This window comes from Benincasa hispida, chromosome 12 (assembly GCF_009727055.1).
Source record: "Benincasa hispida cultivar B227 chromosome 12, ASM972705v1, whole genome shotgun sequence".
Taxonomy (NCBI): Eukaryota; Viridiplantae; Streptophyta; class Magnoliopsida; order Cucurbitales; family Cucurbitaceae; genus Benincasa; species Benincasa hispida.
Window position 1 is genome coordinate 43,371,368 of NC_052360.1, and position 11,626 is coordinate 43,382,993.

The window sequence follows — 11,626 nt, forward strand, 5'->3', positions numbered from 1 at the left end:
TTAAAAAATCACTAGTTACCAGAGAATTTGATGCATGAATTATTTCATCTACGCTTAACTGATCCCATGAATGAAAATAATTTATCATCTTTGCTAAGTTTTAAGTAATGGTGGGTGTCTACAAACATAGTAGGTGTGTTAGTTATATTTAGAAATTACAAAGTGGATGAGTTAATTCTAAACAGATTGTTTCAGTTACTTTTTATGTTTTAAATTTTATTTATGTGACTTCGGTTTGTGTAATTTTGACGAGTCTTCTTATTCTTCTTGCTTTTGGCAGCCACTATGAGTTTGGATTCTTATAAACCAGTTATTAAACTTATCATTGATGTTGATTTTCATGAGCTAGACCATCTTAGCGCAATTCTTATTTCAATAACTCAAGTAAATTGTTAACTTAAATAGTTTTTTACTTTGAAGTTGTTTTTGCTGTGTGGCTATAATTTTGCTCTCATGTCAATTTCAAGGGAGGTGTTCCTGCATACATCGTGTGTAGTTCAAAATTGTAATAGGTATTTCGATTCGTTTGTTAGTGTAGTGTTATGGTAGATTATTCATTTTCTTTCAAACATGATGCAACCAAAGAATGTGAATGTAGATTATTTATATATATATATGTTTTGGTTTGCTTGAGAAAGTATAATTTGAATGTTGGACTATTATTTGTGCTAAAAAACCCCAAAGGTGGCTGAGAAAGTATCACTGAAATTCTGATGTCCTTTTTGAACAATCCTAAGTGGTAAGTTCAAGCATATGAAAACTAGAATAATTTGCAAATGATGTAATGTATCTAATACACTTGGAGCAATATGTCTCCATTGACGAGTAGAACTATATTAAGTATAATTATGTAGAACTAATTGGTAAAGAGCATTATAAAAAGGAATCACGAGATTTAAAGTTGTGAGCAAAACCATTAGATTTATGGTTTAGTATATCTTAAGCATATCATAGGTATAGATTTGTATCATTGGAAAGTATGTAGTGCAAGATTGCAAGGTAGGTTAAAAATTTCGACGAAATAAAACATAGTAAATGCTTTCTAGTATGTTGTGTACTAGTTTTGAAACTTATATGTTGTGAACCCCGAATCTTAATTTCTCTATTCGAGTATGTTCTCTACTAAGACTAGTGTGATGAGTAGGTTGATGTGGAAACTAGTGTGGAATGGTAGAGGAAAAAGTGGAGATTTGAAGAAAAGAGGAAATTTGGAAGTTTAATTTTTGGAAAAAATTTGGAAATTTGGCTAAGTATAGAATTTTTTGTCTTGATGCGTTGGAAGAGTGGTTGGTGAAGGCATGCGGCTGAAGAAGAAAAAAGGAGATGATGCGTTGGAAGGCACACGAGTAGGCGAGGCATGCATGGAAAGGCAGCCCATGCGTCGAGCAGACTCGACCAGCTCCCATGCCATGCATTGAGCAGCCTCGGCCAGACGCCCTGCCCATGCATCGAGCAGCCTCGGTCGGACGTCCTGCCAATGCGTCGAGCAGGCACGTCCATGCATTGAGCGCCCTGCCGAGCAGCCATGTCGTGCGTCGAGGTGCCCTACCATGTAGCCAAGCGCGTAGCCCATGCGGCCAAGCACGCCCATACGACCGAGCAAGCGAGCGATGGCCAGCATACACCGCACGCCCATGCGTCGAAGTAGCATGCCTATGCGCTGAATCACCCGACCAAGCATCAAGGCGCCACGTGCAACTCATGCGGCCAAGCACGCCCAATGCGTCAAGAGGCCAGCGCACCCATGCATCGAGCGACCAGCCTATGCAGCGCGCCTATACGTTGGTGGCCAGCACCATGCGCCCATGCCAAGCAAGCCGTGCGATGATACCTAGTGAGCCATGCGTTGACGATGGATGGTCACCCTATGCATTGATGATGGTTAGCTTCTTGTGATGGCTAAGTTGAATTGTAATGAGAGTGAATTGGCTTGCTACGCGTTGATGATAGGCTATGCATTGAGTATGAATTATGTGTTGAATATCCAAGAGTTAGACGCATACAAAGGATGAGATTAGTAGGAGAACATCATCAAAACCATGTGTCTTCTTGGGAGGAAAGCCTTAAGCCTTAAGAATTTGAGGTGGTGGCATCAGATTGGAGGCTCATGCATTGGCAGCGTGGGAGGAAGACACTTAGCTTGCGATGATCACAATATTGCATTGATGGGGTGAGAAGGAGACACTTGGCCATGCAGCCAAGTAGGTGGTGTCAACTCTAGAGAAGGTTTGGACGCCTATAAATATGGCCAAAAGACTTCATTTTTAGATCACAATTCAGAAATACCGTAAAAAGAGTGGGAGAGTTGGGCAAGCCTTGCGTTGGAGCCAAATCCATGCGTTAGTCATAGAGGACGCATTGGACAGTAAAGTCTAAATAGGACGCATCAACTTGAGACGAAGATTTCTCCCAATTTACTCGTGCGTTTGAAGTGATTCCAAAGCCACCTGAAAGCTCTGAAAGTCTAGTTTCAGGGTAGAGCTGCTGGAAGAAAAGCTCGAAGGGATCGGGCTGGAAACTGAGAAGAAGGCAGAAGGGTCAGGCTGTCGAATAAGCTTGGGCTAGTCTTGAAGATTATGTGATTCTAGCCCAACCACGAGGATTTCTGAGCTCAAAGTTTACGGTAAGCTTTCTGAGAAATTTTAGAACATGTTTGTAGAAGGAAGTATCTCAAAATAAGGTCTAGAACTATGAGTAATCTAAGTTGAATAAGCTTGATTTTAGGAGTGAAAAGGGAGCTACTAGAGTGAAAAGCTCCTAAGCAATCAAGGTGAGTGGCTAAAACGTTTTGACTAAAACATTTGCTTAAAATGTTTGATTACAACGTGTTATAAAAAGCATTTTTTAAAGAAGATTATTCTCATGCCAGCTAGTTTTACAAAGTGATTTCAAAGAAAACTATGAATTATGTTTTAAACACATACATGTGTGAGAAATTGTTGAAAAGCGATTTATATGTGTTAGATATACTCAAACATACGTTGGTACCTTTAAAGCCATGTTTTTATATGTGTTATACTTTACATGCTTTAAAGAGAAAGTCATTTATGACTAGTTTTACTTAAAACGCGATATCGAAGGACATTTGAGAAAGTATCCGCCCAACTAGATACTGAAGGACATTTAAGAAGGTATCTATTGGTACTGAAGGACGTGTGAGAAGGTACCAAACCAACCAGATATTGAAGGACGTTTGAGAAGGTATCTGAACAGAAGTACCTAAGGTATGACGGTATTTAGTATGGCCACGTGCACGTAGGTAGTTAGAGTCAGAGATTGAGCAAAAGGGTTCTCTCTTGACTAGCAGTTGGTGTTGGGATTGTTTTATCCACAGTAAGGGTTATTCTCAACTGAGAAATAGTTTTACTGTTTTATGATTAAAGAACTTTATATGTTTTATGCTTGAAAAATGTTTATACTGCAGTACAAGTATTGTAGAAGCTTATATTTCAATTAAACTCTTGATTGAGATTTTGCATGAGAATCAATTATTTTTCTTAAGTCACTCACTAGGCGTAAGCTCACCCCGTTTTCAAATATTTTCTTCCCCTCCCCCCCACAGGTAGCGGTCAAATCCTTTGAAGATAGCTCTGCATCTGCTCTGCCACTAAAGAATAAAGAGATTTGTAACCTGTCTGTTTAAGTGGATACTATTAATATTGTACACATGTTACTGTTGTTCATATAAGGACTAGGGTTTTTGGGTTTTGGGACTTGTGAATCTAGTGTTGTAATGACTCTAAATATATTATGTTTCTGAATTAATAAATTTTGGCCTAAAGACATTCCACTGTATATAGTTTATATTTTGGTATCAGAGTTATGAGACAGTAAGTGTCAGCCAAAGGGTTGATAACTGCTGCAGTCACGCCCTTTCTCAGGCTTAGAGATTAGTCTGGGGCAGGGTGTGACATATGTGTTGATTCACATTATGCAGTTAATTTCACTTGAACATAGACTAAAATCTGGACTTAGAGAGAGAATTAATATTGTATTTGCGATTTCCCTCCACTTTTGTTATAATGTTTCAAAGAGTATATTTGATTTGATTTCTATTTATATGAGGGATATGTTAGATTCTTGTTTCACATTTATGAAATCAATATGTGTTTGATTTTAAGAGTTTTGATTAATATAAGCAAATTTTAATTAATTAACCGTATAAAGTAACTAAATAACAGTAATTTAAGGAAAGTGACTATAGAGAGAGAGAGAATTTTCCCATTAGTGACTTTCCATAGAAGTGAAATGTGGTACTATGATGCTAAAGAGAAGGATATGATTGTTGTGCACTGTCATGGGATCTGTGTTGTGATGAAGGTGCTGTAAGTAAGGTTGCTGGTTTGTGTTTATATCTTCCTCAAATTACAATGCTGTAAGTGAATTTTTTCAGGCTTTTGAATCCTAGTCTAAATGTATTTGAGTCGTTATAAGTTGAAATGATGTGGTTTCATGTACTTATGTTACTAAAGTTGTATTTTTGTGACAAGTTTGAAAAAAAAAACAATTTTTACTAGATTGTTAAGATTTGATTGAATTATATGCGGAGCTTTGTTATGGCCTATTATATAATAGCATTTTTCTTCTCATATTTATACTTGAAAAGTATTTTGTGAATGGCTTCAACTTATAAATAATACTCAACATTACTTCTCTTATTTGTAGATTATTTAATGTTGGTAGTTCTTTGTTTTTTCAAAGTTTCTAATTAAGGTAGGATCTTAATCTTTCAAACTCATCAATTTGTATAGAAAGTTCATGGGTTTTCATTTGTGAAAATGAATATATGCATACTACTATTCTTTTTTTGACTTTTGCTTATTTGTCATTGTAATGTCAGTAAGTGGAGAGATCATTTAGGTATTTTGAACTTTCTATTTCTATTGAACTTTATGCTTGATTTTTAATCAAATAGGCATTATATAATGTTATTTAAATTCCTTTCACCTCTCACTTGTTGCTTTTGTATTTTTATTTTTGTCGATTTTCTTGAGAGTATAATATGAAGTTGGCCTATTATTGTGATAAAAACAACACCAAAATGGTTATTAGAACACAACTTCAAATATAATAAACTCTGTACTTGACTTTGAACCAAATAGGCATTATAGAGAGTTGTCTACTTGCCCCATTTCAATAATTCATGGATTTAAAATAACAATTATTATGATATTCCTTTCTTGGGATTTTTTTGTGATCATTGACACACAAGATTCTTTCTTATATTATCTGAGCAGGAGAGTTATAGTTTTGAAGGAAAGAAATCTATTTTGTTACTAGTTTCTTTTATATATATATTTTCACTAGAAATGATAAATATGTTTACATTCTAGATGTATGTCTGAGCTTGGTATAATTCTTGTAGACTAAAGTCTATTCAAATAAGTTTTTCGCTAGTCGATTTGGTTTCTACAATAACAACTAACTATTCTCACTTCCAAGATTCCAACCAAGCTTTAGCTTTGCTACTTTTTCCTTATAGAGTGAATTCCTTGGCTACTAATTTAGAATTAGACATAATATAGTATAATGGATAGTAACTTCTATCTTATTTTATATATGTTATAAATCGTTGGTATCTAATTTAAGGTGTTAATATACATACAATGCGCGCACACACACATATATATACATACACACACATATATATACATACATACATATATATAATACATATATACATACATATATATAATACATATATACATACATAGAGTACATATATATATATATATATATACACAATACATATACATATACACATATGATACATATACATATCATACATACCATACATAACATACATATACATATATGTATATGTATATATATATATATATTGTAATACCCCGAATTTTCACTTTTTATATAATTTCCATAATTTTTTACTAATTGACGACATTCTTGGAATTTTTGGCCATTTCAGTGCAATTGTTGGAATTTAAATCATTTAAATGAAAATTAATATTTGAAATTAATTTCGGAGTTTAGCCTTGAAATTCAAGGCAAAATATTTGTTGTTTTAAAAATGGAAAGGAAGATAATGGAAAAAAAAAAGAATAATAATAATAATGAAAGGGAATAGGAACGAAATAAAATACTTCCTTTTCTTTTACTTTCTTTTTCTTTTCTTTCCTTTTAGCGTCTCCGGTCGTCGTTCTATCATGTCGATCTACTTGAGCCAAGCCACGTCGTCGGATCTAAAACCGCGTCGTCGACTCCAATCGCATAGCTCCAATCCATCGCACCACGTCAGATCTGAAACCGCCTCTGGTACCCATCCAGCCGCTGGTATGCGTTGCCACCAGTTTGCAGAACGTGTCGTCGTTGTTCTGTGAGCTCACCAGAAGTTTCTTTTTGGGTTGGAAGGAATTGTCCAACAAAGGTTGAAGTGTGATTTGGGTGAAATTTGGTAAGTACTAGCATTAGTGACCTTTGTGTGTGTGTAATTTAGTTAATTGGAAAATTTGGACAAGTCCTTGAGATTGTTAAATCTTTTGGATTGTCATTAAGACTATCATATGTATTTTTAATTCTAAAATGGTTATGTTTGGGTTAGGAACATGTTGAGCATATGGGCTTGCGATGATTGTTGGACCAACATATTTTGAGTAGATCTATGTGGTATTGTTGGGTAAATTGATGCATGAAACTTGGTCTAAAGCTTTAATCTAACTTTGGCTCATGACTTAGGATCAAATTCAAAGTTGGTGGAAAGCTAGAAGAGGATTTGACTGTTGGTTTAATTTTTTGTTTTAATTTAAGGTAAGTAATCTTACTACTGAAATTTCCTTTGTATCGGGCGATAAATTTATGATTTATTTTTTAGGATTTTAAGACTATTTACAAGGATACTTTTGACTATTCTAAGATTTAATGGATTGTTTAAAAAAGATATAGGAGCATGTGATAATATGTCTGAAGCATTTTAATGTATGAGCATGATTTAGAATTTTATGAGTTATATTAAAAAGATGATTGAGCTTGACCCTTAAATGTAAGTTAAGTGGCACTCCTACTAGAATGTCTTAAAGTTAGATGAGGATTCGACATTTGTTGATTCATATAGTTATGCGATTTATTATGAGAATGTATAGACCGTACTATATATTATGAAATCTCAAATACTTGATTGTTTACATAGTTTAGTGCATGAAAGTGATGTACTAGAGCATATCCATTAACACTAGATTAATTATGTATGTTGAGGTTAATTAACATGACCTTGATGAGGAGATTTTAGAGGATTCATGATTAGGTGAATGTTATATGTAATAGGAAGTTAGATGCCATTTTTTTCCTTTCCAGACTATGTGACTGCATGAAAGTAATGCATGTCCAAGGATAGTACATGAAAGAGACGTACTAGGGTTGGTGTGTATGAAAGTGATACATACCTAGAGGGTACTGGGGTGTACGAAGGAGGTACATACTCAGTGAGTTATGTGTATAGGAAAGAGGTGTATGCCTAACCATGTGTACAAAAGAGGTACACATCCCTATATTTATAGAGAGAATCTGGGGTGTACGAAAGAGGTACATACTCAGTGGATTATGTGTATACGAAAGAGGTTATACATAATTAGATGTACGAAAGAGGTACATACTCAGTGGATTATGTGTATANGAAAGAGGTTATACATAATTAGATGTACGAAAGAGGTACATACTCAGTGGATTATGTGTATATGAAAGAGGTTATACATAATTAGATGTACGAAAGAGGTACATACTTAGTAGGTTAGGTTTATACGAAAGAGGTGTATACTTAATTAGGTGTACGAAAGAGGTACACCTTCAGTGGGTTATGTGTATACGAAAGAGGTGTAAACGTAACTATGTGTACGAAAGAGGTACACATTAAGTGGGTTATATGTATACGAAAGAGGTGTATGCATAACCATGTGCATGTAAGAGATTTTGTTTCCTTTGGGATTCACCAGAGGTTGTGGGTCCTACGGGATTTACTAGAGGTAGTGGACATATTCAATTACCTTAGGATAGAAATAAGTTTTTTCATGTATATATGTGTTCCATGACGACTAGAATAGTTTATATGTTCCACTGGGGATAGGAATCTAGCGGACATAGATGCCTAGCCTGACCTAAATAGTGGGGTTACTTACTGATTATTTCATACTCATTCTTTCTTGTGTTGATGTTTCAGGTAAGGGTAGAGAGGCACCGACGATGGCGCAGCGGAATTCGTGATCGTGCCACTGGGACTTGTTTTTACGCTTCCGCATCATAAAATTTAGAGTCCTTATTCTTCCCTTAATGTTTAATTTTACTGTTTGAAACTTATTATTACAGATTATTTCTTTTATATATACTTTTAATAGTCTTTACAAATTATGGGTACCCTAATATTGTTTTAACAATTGCATTTAATAAATGTCTTTTGAACTTCTCTTGTTTATTTAACATTTATTTCAACATAATTGAGCGTCGTTTTAAATTCTATGCATGCATTTATTTTAGTAACGGTCTAACCTAAGTCCTAGAGGGTCGGGTCGTTACAGTGGGTATTAGAGTCGATGTTTTGGGTTCTGTAGACTGACTTACTACGTATGTCTAGATAGTCCATATAGCCCAGTAACGGATCCCTCGTCATCGTCAGGTATGTACTACTAATGAAAGTTTCAATGCATATGTGAGAATAATGATGTAGTGTTTTAAATGCTTGATTTCGGAGAAAGACCCAGAGATAGTTAATGTATGAGTTCATGACAGGACATGGCACCTAGACCTGGAACAAGAAAGACAATTAGAGGAGTGTAGGAAGAGGGAGCTGAGAGTAGCCAGACTGTCCCGATAGCTCCAAATCCACCTATGGCCCAAGTCGATGAGAAGGCGATGGAAGCCAGAATTAGTGATGTTGTTGCATCCTCCCTAATGGGGAAACTGCAAGAGTTAATCCGTAGTGCGATGGCAGGATAGGCTGCCCAGACCCAGGCTTAGGAGAAACCAGTACCACCCGAGCAGTTACAGCAGACCCGACTGCATAATAGAGACATGCAGGGCCTGTCTCTTAAGGCTAAACATCTGAAGGATTTCAGGAAGTATGACCCTTGCTCCTTTGTTGGATCATTAGGGGACCCCACCAAAGAAAAGATGTGGTTGTCATCCATTGAGATGATATTCTGTTTTATGAGGTGTCCGGAAGAGCACAAGCTTTAATGCACAGTTTTCATGTTGACTGGTAATGCGAAAATCTGGTGGCGTTCAGTAGAGAAGATGATTGATACCGATGGGAAGCTTGCAACCTGGGAGCAGTTCAAGGAGCACTTTTATGAGAAGTATTTTTCAGCCAACACCGTTTGAAGTATTACTTCTTTCGTACATCTAATTATTGTATAACCTCTTCGTATACACATAATCCATGAGTATGTACCTCTTTTCGTACATCTAATTATGTATAACCTCTTCGTATACACATAATCCACTGAGTATGTACCTCTTCGTACATCTAATTATAGTATAACCTCTTTCCGTACATCTAATTATGTATAACCTCTTTCGGTATACAGACATAATCACTGAGTATGTACCTCTTTCGTACACCCCAGATCTCTCTTATAAATATAGGGTGTGTACCTCTTTTGTACACATTGGTTAGGCATACACCTCTTTCTATACAACATAATCACTGAGTATGTACCTCCTTCGTACACCCAGTACCTCTAGGTATGTATCACTTTCATACACACCAACCCTAGTTACGTCTTCTTTCATGTACTATCCTTGGACATGCATACTTTCATGCAGTCACATAGTCTGGAAAGAAAAAAATGGCTATCTAACTTCCTATTACATAAACATTCACCTAATCATGAATCCTCTAAAATCTCCTCATCAAGGTCATGTTAATTAACCTCAACATACATTATAATCTAGTGTTAATGGATCTGCTCTAGTACATCACTTTCATGCACTAAACTATGTAAACAATCAAGGTATTTTGAGATTTCATAATATATAGTACGGTCTATACATTCTCATAATAATCAGCATAACTATATGAATCAGCAAATGTCGAATCCTCATCTAACTTTAAGACATTCCAGTAGGAGGTGCCACTTAACTTACATTTAAGGGTCATGCTCAATCATCCTTTTAATATAACTCATAAAATTCTAAATCATGCTCATACATATTAAAATGCTTCAGACATATTATCACATGCTCCTATATCTTTCTAAACATCCATTAAATCTCAAAATAGTCAAAAAGTACTCTTGTAACTAGTCTTAAATCCTAAAAAAATAAATCATAAAGTATCGCCGACAAAAAACAATTCCAGTAGTAAAATTAATTACCTTAAATTAAAACAAAAAATTAATCCAACAGTCAAATCCTCTTCCAGCTTTCCACAACTTTGAATTTGATCCTAAGTCATGAGCCAATGTAGATTAAAGCTTTAGACCAAATTTCATGCATTAATTTACCCCAACAATACCACATAGATCTACTCAAATATGTTGGTCAACAATCATCGCAAGCCCAAAAGCTCAAACATCCTAACCCAAACATAACCATTTTAGAATTAAAATACATATTACAGTCTTACTGACAATCCAAAAGATTTAACAATCTCAAGGACTTGTCCAAATTTTCTAGTCAACTAAATTACACCCAACAAAGGTCACTAAGGCCTAGTACTTACCAAATTTCACCCAAATCGCACTTCAACCTTGTGTGGACAATTCTTCCAATCCAAAAAGAAACTTCTGGTGAGCTCACAGACAATGACGACACGTTCTGCAAACTGGTGACAATGCAGACGGTGTGGATGGGTACCAGAGGCGGTCTTCGGATCTGACGTGGTGCGACGGATTGGAGCTGTGCGATTAAGTCGACGACGCAGCTTCAGATCCGACGATGTGGCTTGCCGAGAGATCTAGTGGCATACGAGCGGCGGGCGGCTCGGCGTGGGAGACTGGAACCAGATCGTGGCAGCGAGAACTGTCAGCGGCGAGCGGTTGAATCGAATCTGGGCGGCGCGAAGAAGTCGAAGTCGAAGCTGGGCTGCTCGCGGCTCGAATCTCGGGTCGGCAGCGGGAGGTGCTGGTCGAGGTTGGCGACGAGCGGCTTGGTTTGGGTGAGAAAGAGATGGAAGGGGAGAAGAAAGAGGGAAAAAAAAAGGAAAGAAAAAAAGAAAGGAAAGAAAAGAAAAGGAAGTATTTTATTTCCTTCCTATCCCTTTCATTATTATTGTTATTCTTTTTTTTTCCATTCTCTTCCTTTCTATTTTTAAACAACAAATCTTGCCCTTGAATTCCAATACTAAACTTCGTAATTAATTTCAAATATTAATTTTCATTTAAATGATTTAATTCCAACAATTGCACTTAAATGTCCAAAAATTCCAAAAATGCTTCAATTAGTAAAAAATTACAGATATATAAAAAGTGAAAATTCGGGGTGTTACATTCTTCTCCCTTAAAGAACTTTCGTCCTCGAAAGTTCTTTCTAGAAAAATACAACTCTTGCATAGGGATAACGAAACATACATGGTCTTCTTTACTAACTAAGCATAGAATGAAGGCAGGTTAAATAGTCTCAAAACAAACCTAAAGTGTCAAGGTCTAAAATGTAAATTTATCCTATCACTAGTGTCCGCCTC

At 35.9% G+C, this 11,626-nt stretch overlaps 1 long non-coding RNA gene across 2 annotated transcripts in view; it reads left to right on the forward strand.

Moving 5' to 3' along the window:
- Positions 1 to 6,173: 6,173 nt before the first annotated feature.
- The window catches only part of LOC120067880, a 6,445-nt gene continuing 992 nt past the window's right edge, over positions 6,174 to 11,626 (forward strand). The window contains exons 1-3 of one of the 2 annotated variants that reach the window (XR_005479036.1): positions 6,174 to 6,412; positions 6,694 to 6,765; positions 8,168 to 8,228. This is a non-coding gene — a long non-coding RNA (uncharacterized LOC120067880). Of the gene's footprint in view, positions 6,766 to 8,167; positions 8,229 to 11,626 lie in introns of those variants that run through there. The other variant, XR_005479038.1, reaches the window with a different exon arrangement.